At 36.5% G+C, this 15215-nt stretch overlaps 1 long non-coding RNA gene across 3 annotated transcripts in view; it reads right to left on the minus strand.

Moving 5' to 3' along the window:
* The window catches only part of LOC130684290 (uncharacterized), a 203586-nt gene that overhangs the window by 133561 nt on the left and 54810 nt on the right, over nucleotides 1-15215 (minus strand). For all 3 annotated transcript variants that reach the window (XR_008998507.1, XR_008998506.1, XR_008998505.1), the window contains exon 2: nucleotides 4082-4164. This is a non-coding gene — a long non-coding RNA (uncharacterized LOC130684290). The remainder of the gene's footprint in view (nucleotides 1-4081; nucleotides 4165-15215) is intronic.

Genomic DNA, 15215 nt, shown 5'->3' on the forward strand with positions numbered 1-15215 from the left:
CATATATGAAACTGAACTTAAAATGGATGAAGACCTAAACATCAGAACTAAAACTATAAAACTCTTAGGAGATAACATAGGGAAAAATCATGACATTGGATTTAGCAATGATTTATTGGATATGGTATTAAAAGCACAGGAAAAAAGAAAAAAACAGATAATTTGGACTTCATCAAAACTAAAATCTTTTATGCAACAAAGGACACTATCAAGAAAATGAAAAAACAAACCATGGAATTGGAGAAAATATTTGCAGACCATCTATGTGATTTGGAATCGATATCCAGAATATATAAATAATCCTACAACTTCTCAACAAAGTAAAAACGAAGAACTTTATTTTAAAATGGGCACAGAACTTGAATAGATATTTCTCCAAAGAAGATATACAAGCGGCCAATAAGCACATGGGAAGATGTTCAGTATCACTAGTCATCACTGAAATGCAAATCAAAACCACAATGAGATATCAGTTCACACCCACTAGGGTGGCTCTTATAAAAACAAAACATAGGAAATAACATGTCAGAAAGGAATAGGAGAAATTGGAGTGCTTATGCATTGCTAGTGGGGATGTAAAATGGTGCAGCCTCTGTGGAAAACAATATAGCAATCCTCAAAAAATTAAACATAGAATATAATCCAATAATTCTAATTTTGGGTATTTACCCAGAAGAATTGAAAGCAAGATATCAAAGAGATGTTGGCACACCCATGTTCATAGCAGCAATATTCCCAATAGCCAAAAGGTGAAGGAAACCCAAGTGTCCACTAACAGATGAATGGATTAGCCAAAATGTTGCAAAGATATATTAGGGACTATAGTTTAGCCTTTAAAATAAATGAAATTTTGACACATGCTACAATATGTATGAACCTTGAAGACATTCTGATCAGTGAAATAAGCGAGTCACAAAAAAGTTAAATGTTGTATGATCCATGAATATTAGTTTCTCAGAGTGGTCAAATTCTTAGAGACAGAAAGTAGAATGGTAGTGGCCAGCAGCTGAAAGAAGAGGAAACTTAGTGTTGAATAGGTACGGTTTCAGCTGCAAAAGATAAAGAAGTTCTGGAGATAGACAGTGGTGATGGTTGCATAATTATGTGAATGTACTTAATGCCATGTGAATGTACTCTTAAAAATTGTTGAAGTGGTAAATTTTATATTATGTATATTTTACCACAATAAAAAAAATTCTAGATTTTTTATAAAACTTCTGAGGAAAGTTCAGAATTAGAGAACTCTTAAGGTGAGTAAAAAACTGTGGGTGGGCAGATTGGAAAGAACGTTGGCAGCAAATAGCTCATTCATATAATTCTCATTTAACTTTTGGCTTCACTCTTCCTAGCAAATTTAATGTCCTAAGTGAAATGCTGGACTAAGAGTTCTGAAAGTGGTAGTACAAATGTTTAATTTCCAATATTCACAAGATACTTTTGATATTATTTATTGCACCATTATTTTACACAAAACGTATACAAACATTACAGGCTTTTATATATAATGCTCGGAGAATAAATAAAGCAAATATCCTGGTAGGGTGAGTGCCTGACTAAGCTTTTGATTGCTGAGGCATCCATTTCAACAGATACCTATCTTAAATAAACATATTGTCAGGTCTATGACACAGCTGCTAACAAAACATCCAGATAAGGAATTAGGCCACCCCACCCATGAAATTCTCTCCGTCAGAAAGTGCTGAGTATTCTAGAACTGCTTGAGTGGCCCCACTTCTCCCTTCCTGTGCCATAATTCCTGCTCCTGTGCTTTAAATTAGCCAATAAGAGTGAACTCACAAAACCCTAGACACCTCTCAGACCCTAATAAAAGCAGAGCCCCAGTTCTGGGCACTCTATTCATGACCTTGCTGTGTGACTCTCAGTCCTCATGCCATGTACCCTCCAGGACTTGGGAGTAATAAATCTCGTTCCTCAAAGTCCCCTGATGGCTTTTGCTGAAGTACATCCAAAAGTCATAAAAAGAACCACAAAAGCTGTTCCAGCCACCACATCAGCCCCCATGGGGGAAATGTCTGTGGGGGCTTTTGCAAATAATAGTGGCTGGGGAGACTGCCTAAGAGTATTCCGGGGGTGATAGCATCACTATCAATAGTCTGGACCCACACAACAATCCTTATCAAAGTCACTGGCATATCTGGTAGGAAAGACCAAGAAAACTTGTTTCTGTGCTCAAACATATCACCATATTTTAAATCATTTTGCTTTGCTTCAGTATTTCTCTGGATGGAGCCAGTTTCCACACTGGAAGCTGTTGTGAGCATCTACTGGGCAAATCTGATAAACCCTTACATGGGACTGCATGCCAACACAATTCCTCAACTGTCTTATCAGGACTATTCAGCCCTCTGCCCCAAATTGTCACCGTTCTGATCAGACAGCATTTAACATGAAGAAAGTCATTAACTTCATAAGAAACAATACAAATACCCTTAGAGGCGACCATGCATTAAACTTGAACTCCTGTAGCCGCAGGGTAGTGTGTGCAAGCAGAAGGTAGAAGGTAGAAGTATCTATGACCACATGAAGGGAAAGCACCAGGAGAGCAGAAAATGCTTTAGAAAAGAAAGCTTAATGAGCTAAGGACAAACTTCTGTTCTATACCATCACTGTAGAAAAATCTTCAAAAGGAGGAGCTATATATTACCTTTACTATGAATAATAATCTTTCTTCTAGTAGAAGATGAAATCTCTTTCCTTCCTATTCATCTGCATTGAATCAAGAAATTTTAGTAGAAAAATGTTTCCTTATATCCATCAACTAACAGAGGGGAAAAAATCTGTGGTCTACTGAATTATTTCAATGGAAGCCAACCACATCGAAAGGAGTAGCCTAGCTTTCCAAGGCTTTAAGAAGTTGTGAAGCCTGTGAAGATTAACATATGAGAGATGTAACACCACTGCGTATTAGCTGGGGATTTCTTACAAAGAGCATCTGCCCTTTGCAATTGCCAGAGTGGGGTTTCCCTGCCATTAGATAGAAGTACTGTCCGGAATGTTAATTCGATAACCATGATTGTTGTAAGCCGAATCATATTAAGAGGTATCTTAACAAGGCAGCTGCTTTGGAAGCCAACTATAAAAGGTACTAAAATATCACTGGAAAAAATAGTAATATGATGCCAGCTAACACAGATTTCTACATGGGCCCTCTTACATGACCGGCAACAGGTCAATTGGCCCTGATTTCCCTGAAACAGATAGCACTCCAGAGTGGAAATAAAACACACTCATCACTCTCACTAGCCTGCCTCTATTGCAGCGTTTTGCCACAGATTCATGTAAGGTTATGTGGTGCCTCTTACAGGCCTTCATTCCCAGGACTCGCAAGGCTCCTGAAGTGAGGAGTTTCAGAGCAGATTAGCAGGAAACAGGTGATTCATCTTTGTTTTTTTTTTCCATTTTTGCTTAAAAATGGAAACCATTTAATTTGCTTCCAAAGAATATATTCATTTCAGAAATCATAAAAGAAAACCAAAGATGAAAAATTGGAAATAGCTTGTTTCCATAGAAAGTAGGGGTGGGGCAGATGGTGGAAAAGAAAATTTAAACATTATCTCTATCTTTTGTGGTTGTAAGTGACTGATTTTATGCAATAACAAGTAATGGAAAATTTGTGAAACAGACAATCTCCTGTTTGATAATTTGAAATATTCTGTTGTGTTCGGTCCAAGTAATATAGTCCTAATTATGAAGATAAAATGTATTAATAGCGAATGAGTTTACCTCAAACTCTCCTAAAGAAATGTTTTTAAATGTTTAAAACAAAAATATTAAATTAAGTCGAAATATTAAATTGAATAAAATCATGAAATATTTTAAGTCAGTTTGAAGTGGTCATCAGTAATTAGGGTACCCACAATGTCAATCTAGCCCTAGCTGCAAAAATTGTTAAAGACAACTTTATTAAATGCATGTTAGTGCACTAATAGTATTGGAAATAATTAAAATATGAGTAGGAAAGAGCTAAATAATTCACATCCTTCTTGAATATTGACTTTACTATTTTGTTAGGGGTTTTGGTGGTGGGATTACAACTTTTGGCTAACAGGGGATAACTTACCTACTGCCATTTCCAGACTGAATGGCTTCCTAAGCATTCAGTACAGGCACACCTCATGATATTGTGGGTTCAGTTTCAGACCACTGCAATAAAGCAAATATCACAATAAAGTGAGTCAAATGAATTTTTTGGTTTCCCAGTGCATGTGAAAGTTATGTTTATGCTACACTGTAGTCTACTGTGTGCCATAACATTATGTCTATAATAAACATAGAAATCTTAATTTAAAAATACTTTATTTGCTAAAAAAAATGCTAACCATCATCTGAGCTTTCATTGAGTTGTAACATTTTTTGCTGGGAAGGGTCTTGCCTCGATGTTGATGAGTGCTGACTGATCAGGGTAGGGGCTGCTAAAGGCTGTGTGGCTGTGTAATTCCTTAAAATAAGACAATGACTTTTGCTGCATTGATTGGCTTTTCCTTTCATAAATTATTTCTCTGTAGGATGCAATGCTGTTTGATAGAATTTTACATTTACATTTTACATTTTTAAGAATCAGTCAATCCTCTCAAACCCTGCCTCTCCTTTATCAACCAAGTTTATGAAATATTCTAAATCAATTACCATCATTTCAACGATCTTCACAGCATCTTCACCAGGAGTAGATTCCATCTCAAGAAACCACTTTCTTTGCTCATCCACAAGAAGCAACCTGCATCTGTTAAAATTTTATCATGAAATTGCAGCAATGCAGTCACACCTTCAGGCTCCATTTCTAATTCTAGTTCTCTTGCTATATTCACCACATCTGTAGTTACTTCCTCCATTGGAATCTTGAGCCCTCAAAGTTATCCATGAGGATTGGCATCACCTTCTTTCAAACCCCTGTTAATGTTGATAATTTGACCTTTTTCCATGAGGCATGAAAGTTCTTAGTAGCATCTAGAATGCTAAGTCCTTCCCAGAATATTTCCAGTTTACTGTGCTGGGATCCATCAGAGGAATCACTATGTGTGGCAGCTATAGCACTATGAAATTTATTTCTTTAATAATAAGACTTGAAAGTCAAAATGACTCTTTGATCCATGGGCTGCAGAATGGATGTTGTGTTAACAGTCATGAAAAAAACATTAATCTCTTTGTCCATCTTCATCAGAGCTCTTGGGCAACCAGGTGCATTGTCAATTAGCAGTCATACTGTGAAAGGAATCCTTCTTTTCAGAGCAGTAGGTCTCAACAGTGGGCTTAAAATTTTCAGTAAACCATGTTGAAAACAGATGTGCCATCATCCAGACTTTGTCTTTCCATTTACAGAGCACAAGCAGGGTACATTTAGCATAGTTCTTAAGGGTCCTAGGATTTTCGGAATGGTCAGTGAACACCGGCTTCAACTTAAAGTCACCAGCTGCATTAGCCCTGAACAAGAGTCAGCCTGTCCAGTATTGACTTCTCTCTAGCTATGAAAGTCCTAAATGGTACCTTCTTCCAATAGAAGGCTGTTTTGTCTATTGAAAATCTGTTGTTTAGTGGAGCCACCTTCATGAATGATCTTAACTAGATCATCTGGATCACTTGCTGCAGCTTCTCCATCGGCACTTTTTTTGTTATAGAGATGGTTTCTGTCCTTAAACCTCATGAACTAACCTCTACTAGCTTCAGACTTTTCTTCTGCAGTTTCCTCACCTCCCTCAGCCTTCACAGAACTGAAGAAAGTTAGGGCCTTGCTCTGGATTAGGCTTTGGTTTAAGGGAATGTTGTGGGTTTCTTATCATCCATGTTCACTGGAGTAGCCCTTTTAATTTCCTTCAAGAACTTCTCCATCACAGTCACAACTTGGCTAACTGTTTGGCACAAGAGACCTAGATTTTACAAGAGGCCCAGCTTTTGGGATATCTCAGCTCTCAACAAACCTTCCTCACTAAGCTTAATCATTTCTAGGTCTTCATTTAAAGGGAAAGATATGTAAGTCTTCCTTTCACTTGAACACTTAAGAGGCCACTGTAGGGTTATTAATTGGCCTGATTTTAATACCCGTGTGTCTCAGGGAATAGGAGCTCAAGGAGAGGGAGAGAGATGGAGAAACAGCTGGTGGGTGGAGCAGTCAGAACCACACATTTATCAATTCAGTTCCCCATCTTATATTGGTTCGGTTCATGGGGTCCCGAAATACGCATAATAGTAATATCAATGATGAATGATCAAAGATCACCATAACAAATACAACAATAATGAAAAAGTTTGAAATATTGAAAGAATTACCAAAATGTTACACAGAGACACAAGTGAGTAAATACTGTTGGGAAAATCACAGCGATGGACTTGCTTGACACAAGGTTTCCACACCCCTTCAACTCATAAAAATGCAGTAACTACAAAAAATGCAATAAAGTGAGACTAAATAGACCAAGGTATGCCTGAACATGGATAATTCATTGTTAAGCTACCGCAAAGCTACAAAAGGAAAAAAAAATAGATTACACAAAACCTCATAAATGAAAGACAAGAAAAATAAAGGTACAGCTTATGAACAGGTCAATAAGAATTCATAAGATTAAGTACTGCTTAATAGGGATTTAAGTATTTCTTAATAAGGATTATTCTCTGTATTGGATGAGCAAGGGTGGAGACATGGTGTTTATAGGACAAATGTAAATACCCTTGTGTTACCTTACAGAAAAGAACTCTTCTAGTAAGGAAGCCTTCCCCAGCGTGCTGCCATTAGACCTGCAGTTTCTTAGATCTACCAGGTGTTAGTGTAAAAGATGGATATTTGAAGCATTGGTTGTTAACACTGATCAGAAAAAATTTGGTGTTGTACAATGGTGGAAAGAGGAAGTGAGAAAACATGATGGTGGACAGGCCTGGGTGGCCAGAATTGGCTGGTTACACAGGGCGCTGTGTGGGAAAGCAGTAACTACTGAGTATGGAACAGTTTAAAAAGCCAGCTTTTGGCTAAAGTAAGCCCACATTGTTGGCACTCTTTACTCCAAAAGGAACTGCAAACTGTGGGTTTAGGGAAGCCAAGCTGGAAGAAGGGTGATGTCACAGAAAGTGAAGTGGTAATAGCTTCTCTTGGCATAATGAATGCTAGTGAAACTACACTGAGGAACTGGATTGTGAACCAGGAGCTCTCACTCAGAATGATGGAGACAAGCCAACAACTTCTATATCCCCATCAGTGGGGATATAGAAACTATATGAACACTGGGGGGAACAGGACGAACATATTTTATATAAAGATGTCTATTTTATCTAAGTAATGAACATAGCGAAGCTCTGTAATAATCTTCCCACTTGTTTCTTCCCAAATGCAATAATTAGATTTTTCAAATTCTAGAGAAAAATCCCAGGAAGCTGTCTTCCACCCTTTGGAATGCTCTGTAGCTGCAAATGTTTTCCCCTTCTAATCCATTGGAAAACTTGTCTAAAAGCTGTAACAGATTTTACATTTTAACATCAAAGAAAGAAGGCAATTACTTAGCAGTTTCCAGCATGAGCTTTAAAAAACTAAATGGCCAGAAATAAAATTTACCTTCTACAACCTTCCCATAGTGTGCCACACAGGATAAGTGTTCAGTAAAGTTTGTTGGACAGTCTCTTGGTTGTCTTGGGCTTTCTTCTTAATGAACTTGTTGTGGTATTGAGTGAAATCCCAGTAGCATGGCATGTTTCACTGGGAGGGTTATTTTAACATTTTTGAAAAGCAGACTAACAAAATCTGAAAGTCATGAGCAGTGCCTGAACCACTCTAGGTCTCTTGATTTAAATCACTACAATGCTCCTGAAGCTCTGTGTTTCATATGTAATTCCTTTTGCCCTTTGAATAATTTTATTTTTCTTTTTATCTTATATCTGTGATCAATTTACATGATTTGCTTTTATGACAGGTGACCAGTGTAATTTCTGCAATGCTAACTTAGAAATGAAGCTCTCAGGTGACCTGTTCTAATGGGCTCAAGGTGGGGTCTGCTCTGTGTTTAATATGACTGCCTTACAAATATCATTAAAAAATGAACTCTCCCTTTATAGACAATAGCTTAGAATTTGATTGGTATCTATGAATTTATTTATATGCAGGAGTTTGCTTTCACATTAAAGTTTAAAATGCAGGTACATTACAACTGGCTTAATGGACATTCAAGCAAATCCCACTTCTCTCTGTCTCCCAAAAACTCCTGGAACAGCTCTGATTCCTATGAGGTCCCAATTCGTGTGCAAGAAGGGCTTATTTGCTCCTACATTTTGTAATTACATGACAGATGAACAATAGGCTAATATAAAAAAATAAGTAAATTAGTTATTAACTTAACTGATGCCTAAATTTCTGAACTGGACATACTAAGGCTTCTCCTCCTTCCTGCCACCTTGTATACAACACAGTGAACAGTAAGTCGAGGTCACTTCAATCCTTCATTTGGTCCCAGAAATAAGAATAGTAAATTCTGACCCATCCCAGTTGCAAACATATAATGGACAATTATGAAATGCCAGTCTCTGTGCTACACAATTAAATATTTTAATCTTTACAACCACACTATGGCATAGGACCTCAAAGGAAATCATATTCTTGCTTTACAAATAAGAACGTTGAAGTTTCGCTGACATGCCTCCAAGAGTCCCATACCTAGAAGATGCCAGAACTGAGAATCTATGCCAAGGTCTTAAGTATTATACTTCATTTATACCATGAAACTGAGGTATATTTACAAATCAAGTTGTCAGTAAGTGTGGATGTCATTTAGAACCCTTCCTACCTAAAACCTAGGTAGCAGGTAAAAGTGGATGCAAGCGTGTCTTCAGCTCAGCACAGCTGTGCTTTAAACTTTGGCTTTATGTGCTGGTTACTAATGATAGTGATTTAATTTGAAGAGGAATGAGGCAGAATTGTGGATATGAAAGCATCTGTCCATTGCCTGCACAACCCCCAGTAACCTCTCCCTATGGACAGAGCCCTGGATTGCTTAGGCGATGCTTGTGGTACCAAGTGCTTCTCTTTCTTACCCTAGGCAAAGGAGGAAATCATCCTTGGTCTATACCATTGCAGCTGTCAGATTCTCTTTGGTCGGTTATTCATCCTGAAGAAGTCTTGCAACTGATTTCTTGCCAATATGATATAAGAGGAAGTCTGAGCTTCTAGAAAGGATTTTTCTTTCTTAATAAAAAGGAACATGCATGGCTGGCATAGATCTTTGCCCCTCTTCCTTTTTCTTGCCTGGTAGGTAGACATAATGCTTGTTGGTATGTCAGTCGTGTTGTGACGAAGAAATGACAAGCATGCAAATGAAGGACAGAATGCTAAGCACAGCAAAGGATCTGCATCCCAGACGCTATTGTCGAACATCTGCACCAGCTTTGGGCAGCCATCCATTGACATTCACGATATGAGGGGACAAAACACCCTTAATTGTTTAAACTGTCATAGTTAGATTTTCGCTTATCTACAGTAGAATATATTGCTAACTGATAAAAAGCCTCAACACATGACTCACACAATAGGTAACTGACAAACAATTTTGGAGCTATAATGATCAAACTAAAAGCCACAAACCCTAAACCTTTGCTGACCCTACCCCTAGGTATCAGCAAGCTCTCTGTCATCCGGCTTGAGTGCTGAACTAGACTCAGGGCCTTTGGGCTCAGAGGACAGAGGGACCACAGTGATGACTTGCAGAAACCATGGGGTATTTGCTTCAGTCATGAAGTATCAGAGACTTTAGGCTAGCAGGTTGATCTAAGATTTTATGATACACTTTAGAACAATAAATGCCTAGGATTTTGAAAAGAGTCCATTGTAATGTCGGCAGAAATGACTGTGAGTAATCTGAAAAAGAACTTGGAATGGTAGAATTCCGTAAGCCTGGGACTTACTAAAGAGATGTCCCTACCTGACTGTTAAGTTGTTCATACTAGATTTATGAGAGTTCACAGATTTAGGATCTTCATTACAAAATATTTTCAATTTTATTTCTGATATGCAGTCTGATTTGCAGTATGAATCCCTTCCCACTCCAGGTTTTACTTTATTAATCTGTAATGATTCCCCCATAGACATTGTAATAAACCAAAAAGATTAAAATTGGGCAAGCTTCTCTATATTTACAAAAATAAAATAATTTGAGAAACATGTTCAAGACTCTTCAAAAGGATTTCAGGTATTTAGTTGAATTTGAAGGTGCCTGGAAAAAGGATAAGGTACATTTATAATTTGTCTTTTTTAAAGAGTTCCCTCCCATTTGGTTTGATACGCTTTTGTGTAAAACTTCTAGTTTTATATAAACTATTATTTCCCAACATATTAAGTATTAATATAATGCTTCATATTTCCAAAATGTTTTTCTGACCTTGGAGAAAATACCATTGTGTCAACACAAGCAAAGTGCATGAACTTAATATGTTTATTTTATCATTTGTAGCTAGAGAAATGTAATTCTTTAAGTGGGTATAATTTCATGTTTTGGCATCCCTCAAATTACAGTATGAAAATGACTTTAAACTACATCTTGGCCAGGGAGTACATGAAAGATCAATAGGGGAACACTTAAAAGCACAAACTCACTCCTCCTGGCGTGCCAGATATCTCAGTATCTGATCAAGGAAAAACTGTATGAGCATGTTATTTACTTGGTGCTTTTTTTGGCCATCTCTTTACATTTTTCAAATATTCTTTATCAGGTCAACATGCTGGAGTCATTTGAAAACTAAGTCGCCTGTTGGGAAGGCCAAGAGTCACTCATTGCTTAGGTCCCCATAAGCAAAGATTGGACTAGATGCTTGCACAACAAGTGTATAATGTCTATAATTATGGAGTAATATATTGTGCATCTGAAACCAATATAATAGTGTGTATCTACTTTATTCCAATAAAAGAGGAAAAAGTAGAGCAGGATAAGGGAAATCAGGAGTTAAGAAAGAATGAAAGTATGAAAATTGTGATTTTAAATAGGGTGATGAGAGTGAGCCTTATTTCAGTGGTGCGAATACTCCCATATGATCAATTTCAAGCTACCAAACTTTTGAAGAGTGGCTTGCAAAATCACTGAATATTTAATAATTGGCTTTAATGCACTGGTGAAAGGCTGGCTCTAGAACAAAATTTGAGCAAAGACTTGAGAAAATTGAAGCTTTAGCCAAGCATACATCTAGAGAAAGAACCTTTGGAGAGAGTGGCTAGAGGGAAGCAGTACCTGGAGGATTCGAGGAACAGCAATAGATCAGCTTGCTGGAGCACAGGAAAGAAGTGACGAGGGGAAGAGATGAGATTATATAGGGTGTTATAGACCTTTGTAAGGACTTTTATTTTCACCCTGAGTGACAAGGGAATCCATTGCAGTGTGCTGAGTTGGAGAGTAACATGATCACGTTTTCAAAGGATCACTTTGGCTGCTTTATTGAGAATAGGTTTTAGTAGAACAAATTTAGAAGGGAGACTGGTTTGTCAGTGAAGCTATCAATCCAGATGGTGATGTTAGCTTGTGCAGGCAGAACTAACCAACTTTACTAATGGATTGGATGTAGGGTGAGAGAAAGAGAATAGCCAAGGCTGACTGCAGAGTTTGGGAACTGAGAGCTAAAAAGATGGAGTTGCCTCTGAATTAAAGAAGGCCATGTGTGGAGAAGTTCCAGGGGGAAGATGAGTTTTAACAGCTTGCTTTGAGACGTTTGTTAGACAGACAAGCAGAGATATCAGGTAGACAGCTTGAAACATATATCTAGACTTTGGAGAGAGGTCTGGGTTGGGAATATACAATTTGGAGTTACCAAAATGTGGATGCAATTTAAAGTCATACATTAGGAGAAAAACTCCAAAGGAATTAAGTACAGATAGATGAGAACCAAGGACTAAGTCATGAGCATTCCAAACAGTTCTCTCAAGTTGGAGACAACAGAAGGATCAAAAAAGGAAATTGAAAAGGAGTAACGAAGTAGGCAAAAGTGAGTACAGGGTCCTAGGAGCCATGTAAATAAAGAATATCAAATATGGATTTAATATCTCTTCTTATTGAGTTGCATATTTTTTCTGAATGATCTTTTTTGCTCATCCTAAATATGTGTCATCTAGGCTTTAAAAATTAAAGAATTAACATTATAATAAAATGATGTTTAGTTGGAGGTAATAGCCTCTTACCATAGCAATGATTTTTTTTAAAAAGCATCTATTTTAGTAATTTTAATTTGATTTTCATTCATTTCAAAAAGTAATCTGAGATCTTTTATTAGGTATTTCACTATCAAATCAGAATTTTATTTTCATTTTGTGGATGTTTTGGTCATCCAAAACTGAGTTGATTATAATCCTTAGTTCATAACATAGTCTTAGCATTGTCTGTTCTGCTCTTGCATAGCTATTTATATATTTATATTTTGTATAGCTATTTACATATTATATATGTTTGTATTTAACACCCATAAGCCCCCACCTAAAATCCAGCACCGCCCCTCAAAAAAAGTTAGGATCTTGGACTCTCTTGTCCCCTCCTGGCATGAGCTGGGAGCTCTGTCCTCTCACTTTATTTCTAGATAAAAGCCTGTACCTTGCTCTCCTAACAAAGAAAGCAAACAAAAAAAAAAGTTAGGATCTTGAAAATTACCTAATTTAATTATATTATTTGTCTACCATTTTATTCTTTTGGCTTCCTCTACCCAAGAAAGCATCCTTTGAATCTTATGTTTATCATCCTTGTCATGCTTTACTTATCTTACAGATTTAGTGCATACATAAGTATCCCTTTAAAAGTATATTTCATTTTATTTTATAAAATGGGTAAAATGTTTACTATTATGAGATTTTTTTCATATAATGTATTGCTGATTCACACATATTGTTTTATGTTTCAGTAGTTCAATCATTTTGACTGCTGTATAATACTCCACTATGTGACTGTATTCCTTTTGTCCATCGTCACATTATGGACCCTTGTTTCCAGATTTTTACTAGTGTGAAACAATACTGTTATCAACACATTCATATATTTCTCCTGATCTGTATATACCTGCCCCATTGGTCTCCTTCTAGCCCTGCACAAATATTACACTATCTTTATTACCATAGCTTTATGAATAATTTTTAATTTTCTCATGAAGCAAGTGTACCAATTTGTCCTTCTTTGATTGTATCTTATCATTTCTTGGTCATTTGCCCTTTCGTATAAATTTTAGTATCTCCCAAAATTTGTTTAAAATGTTTAATGTAATTGGATTGGAACTATAGATAAATTGGGAATAAGAATTGGCTTATACACTTACGGAGGCTGGCAAATCCAAAATCTGATTTGATTGTCCCCATTCAAGTCTGAGTCTGAAAGTTGACAGGCTGCTATAGAACCAGGAAAAGTCAGTGTCTAAGTTTGAAGGCCATCAGACTAAAAGAGGTGATGTTCCAGTTTGTAGGCAATCAAGCAGGAAAATTCTTTGTTACTCAGGGGAAGCCTTTTGTTTTATTCAGTCTTTCAACATATTGGTTGAAGCCCAATGACATTATGAAAGACAGTTTGCTTTACTAAGTCACTAATTTAAAGGTTGATCTCATTTAAAAATACTCTCACAAAACCCCCAGAATAATGTTTAACCAAACACCTTGCACCTCATGGCCCAGTCAAGTTAACAATGAAAAATTAACTATCTCATTCATTTATTTAGACAATTCTGTGACTTTCTCTTGTCATTTGTTAATATGATGACTGGTAATTGATTTTTAATGCTAAATGCTACTTCATAAATTATTTTTATATATGTAACAACTTATTTTTGCTAGTATTTGACTGAGTTTTTGCATTTATCTTCTTATGTGAGATTTGCCTATAATTTCCCTTATACCCTCATCTACATTTGGAAATACAGTTATTTAAGCCACTTAAGATGAATAAAGAAGTTTTTTCTATTTCTCTCTTTTCTTAAACAACTTACCAGTTTTTTTATTTTTTGAGCATTGTAAGAAATTGCCTATGAAAACCATCTGGACCTAATATTTTCTAGTTGGGATAATATTAATTCAGTTTCTTTTAATGGTTATCAAAACCATTCATATGTCTTATATGTTAGCAATTTTAGTTAGTTACATCTTTCTAGGAATTTGTCCACTGCTGCTAAGCTTTCAAATTTAATGGCATACATTTCTTATAATTTCATTTTACTATATATTGTTTATAACCTGTCATTTCTAATAATTATTTTTGTGCCTTCTCTTATTTTCTCAGTCTCACCAAAAGCTTGTAAATTTATAAGTTTTTTTCTCAGAATCATAGTTGTTTTGTATTTCTATAATGGCCAGATAATAAATATTTTCTAATGTGTGGGCCATATGGTCTCTATAACGCTACACAACCCTGACATTATGGTATGAAAGCAGCCATTATGGTATGAAAGCAGTACATGAATTGGTGTGGTTGTGTTCCAATAAAACTTTATTTACAAAAATATCCAACTGGCACACAGGCTACAATTCACTGACCTCTGTTCTATTTCAATAATTTCCACTCTCACCTGTTTTAATTATTTATACTTTCTTTGGGAATTTTCTGTTATTTCCCTGGTTCTCTAGCTGGATGCTTAACTCATTAATTTTTGGCTCTCTTTCATTCTAATAATAAAATATTATTAAAATGCAGTGCTTTGCTGGAATTCTATATGTTTTGATAGAAATGTATTCCTTGATGTGTAGTTAAGACCATCTCTTTTAAAAATGAGTTAAGTAACTGAATAATTTTTTTGTAAGTGCAAATGAGCACAGATCCTCTCAAGTGCAGTTTTGATAACAGCATTGTAGAACTAAAAAGTTAGGCCTTAGAATACAGGATTTTCTGTATGATTCAAAGAGAAGGACAGATATCTTCAGGCAAAGAAGTCCCTAAAACTTAAGGCAGTGTCTAACGAAGCTATTAAACACAAAACAATCAAAGAAAAGGAGCAGATAAAGATGTAGAAACCCAGTAGTGCAGGAAGGTGGTATTGCACATGTTGCAAGTTAGGGTCTCAAAAAGCAGAGGCTGAGATGACATTTGGGGGGATTAATACCTGTGGAAGGGAGCAGAAGGAGCCAGAGAGGAAGTCAGATGGGGATGCAGACCCTATAAAAGATCAGCCAACCCCACAGGAGATTTGGGATTAGAATAGCCTTTTAGAGTTATCCAGCTTTGAGCAGGCCAGTCACTGGATGTGAACTGCCCCAGGAAAAGTGTGACTATGACCCACACAAT

This window comes from Manis pentadactyla, chromosome 7 (genome assembly GCF_030020395.1).
Source record: "Manis pentadactyla isolate mManPen7 chromosome 7, mManPen7.hap1, whole genome shotgun sequence".
Taxonomy (NCBI): domain Eukaryota; kingdom Metazoa; phylum Chordata; class Mammalia; order Pholidota; family Manidae; genus Manis; species Manis pentadactyla.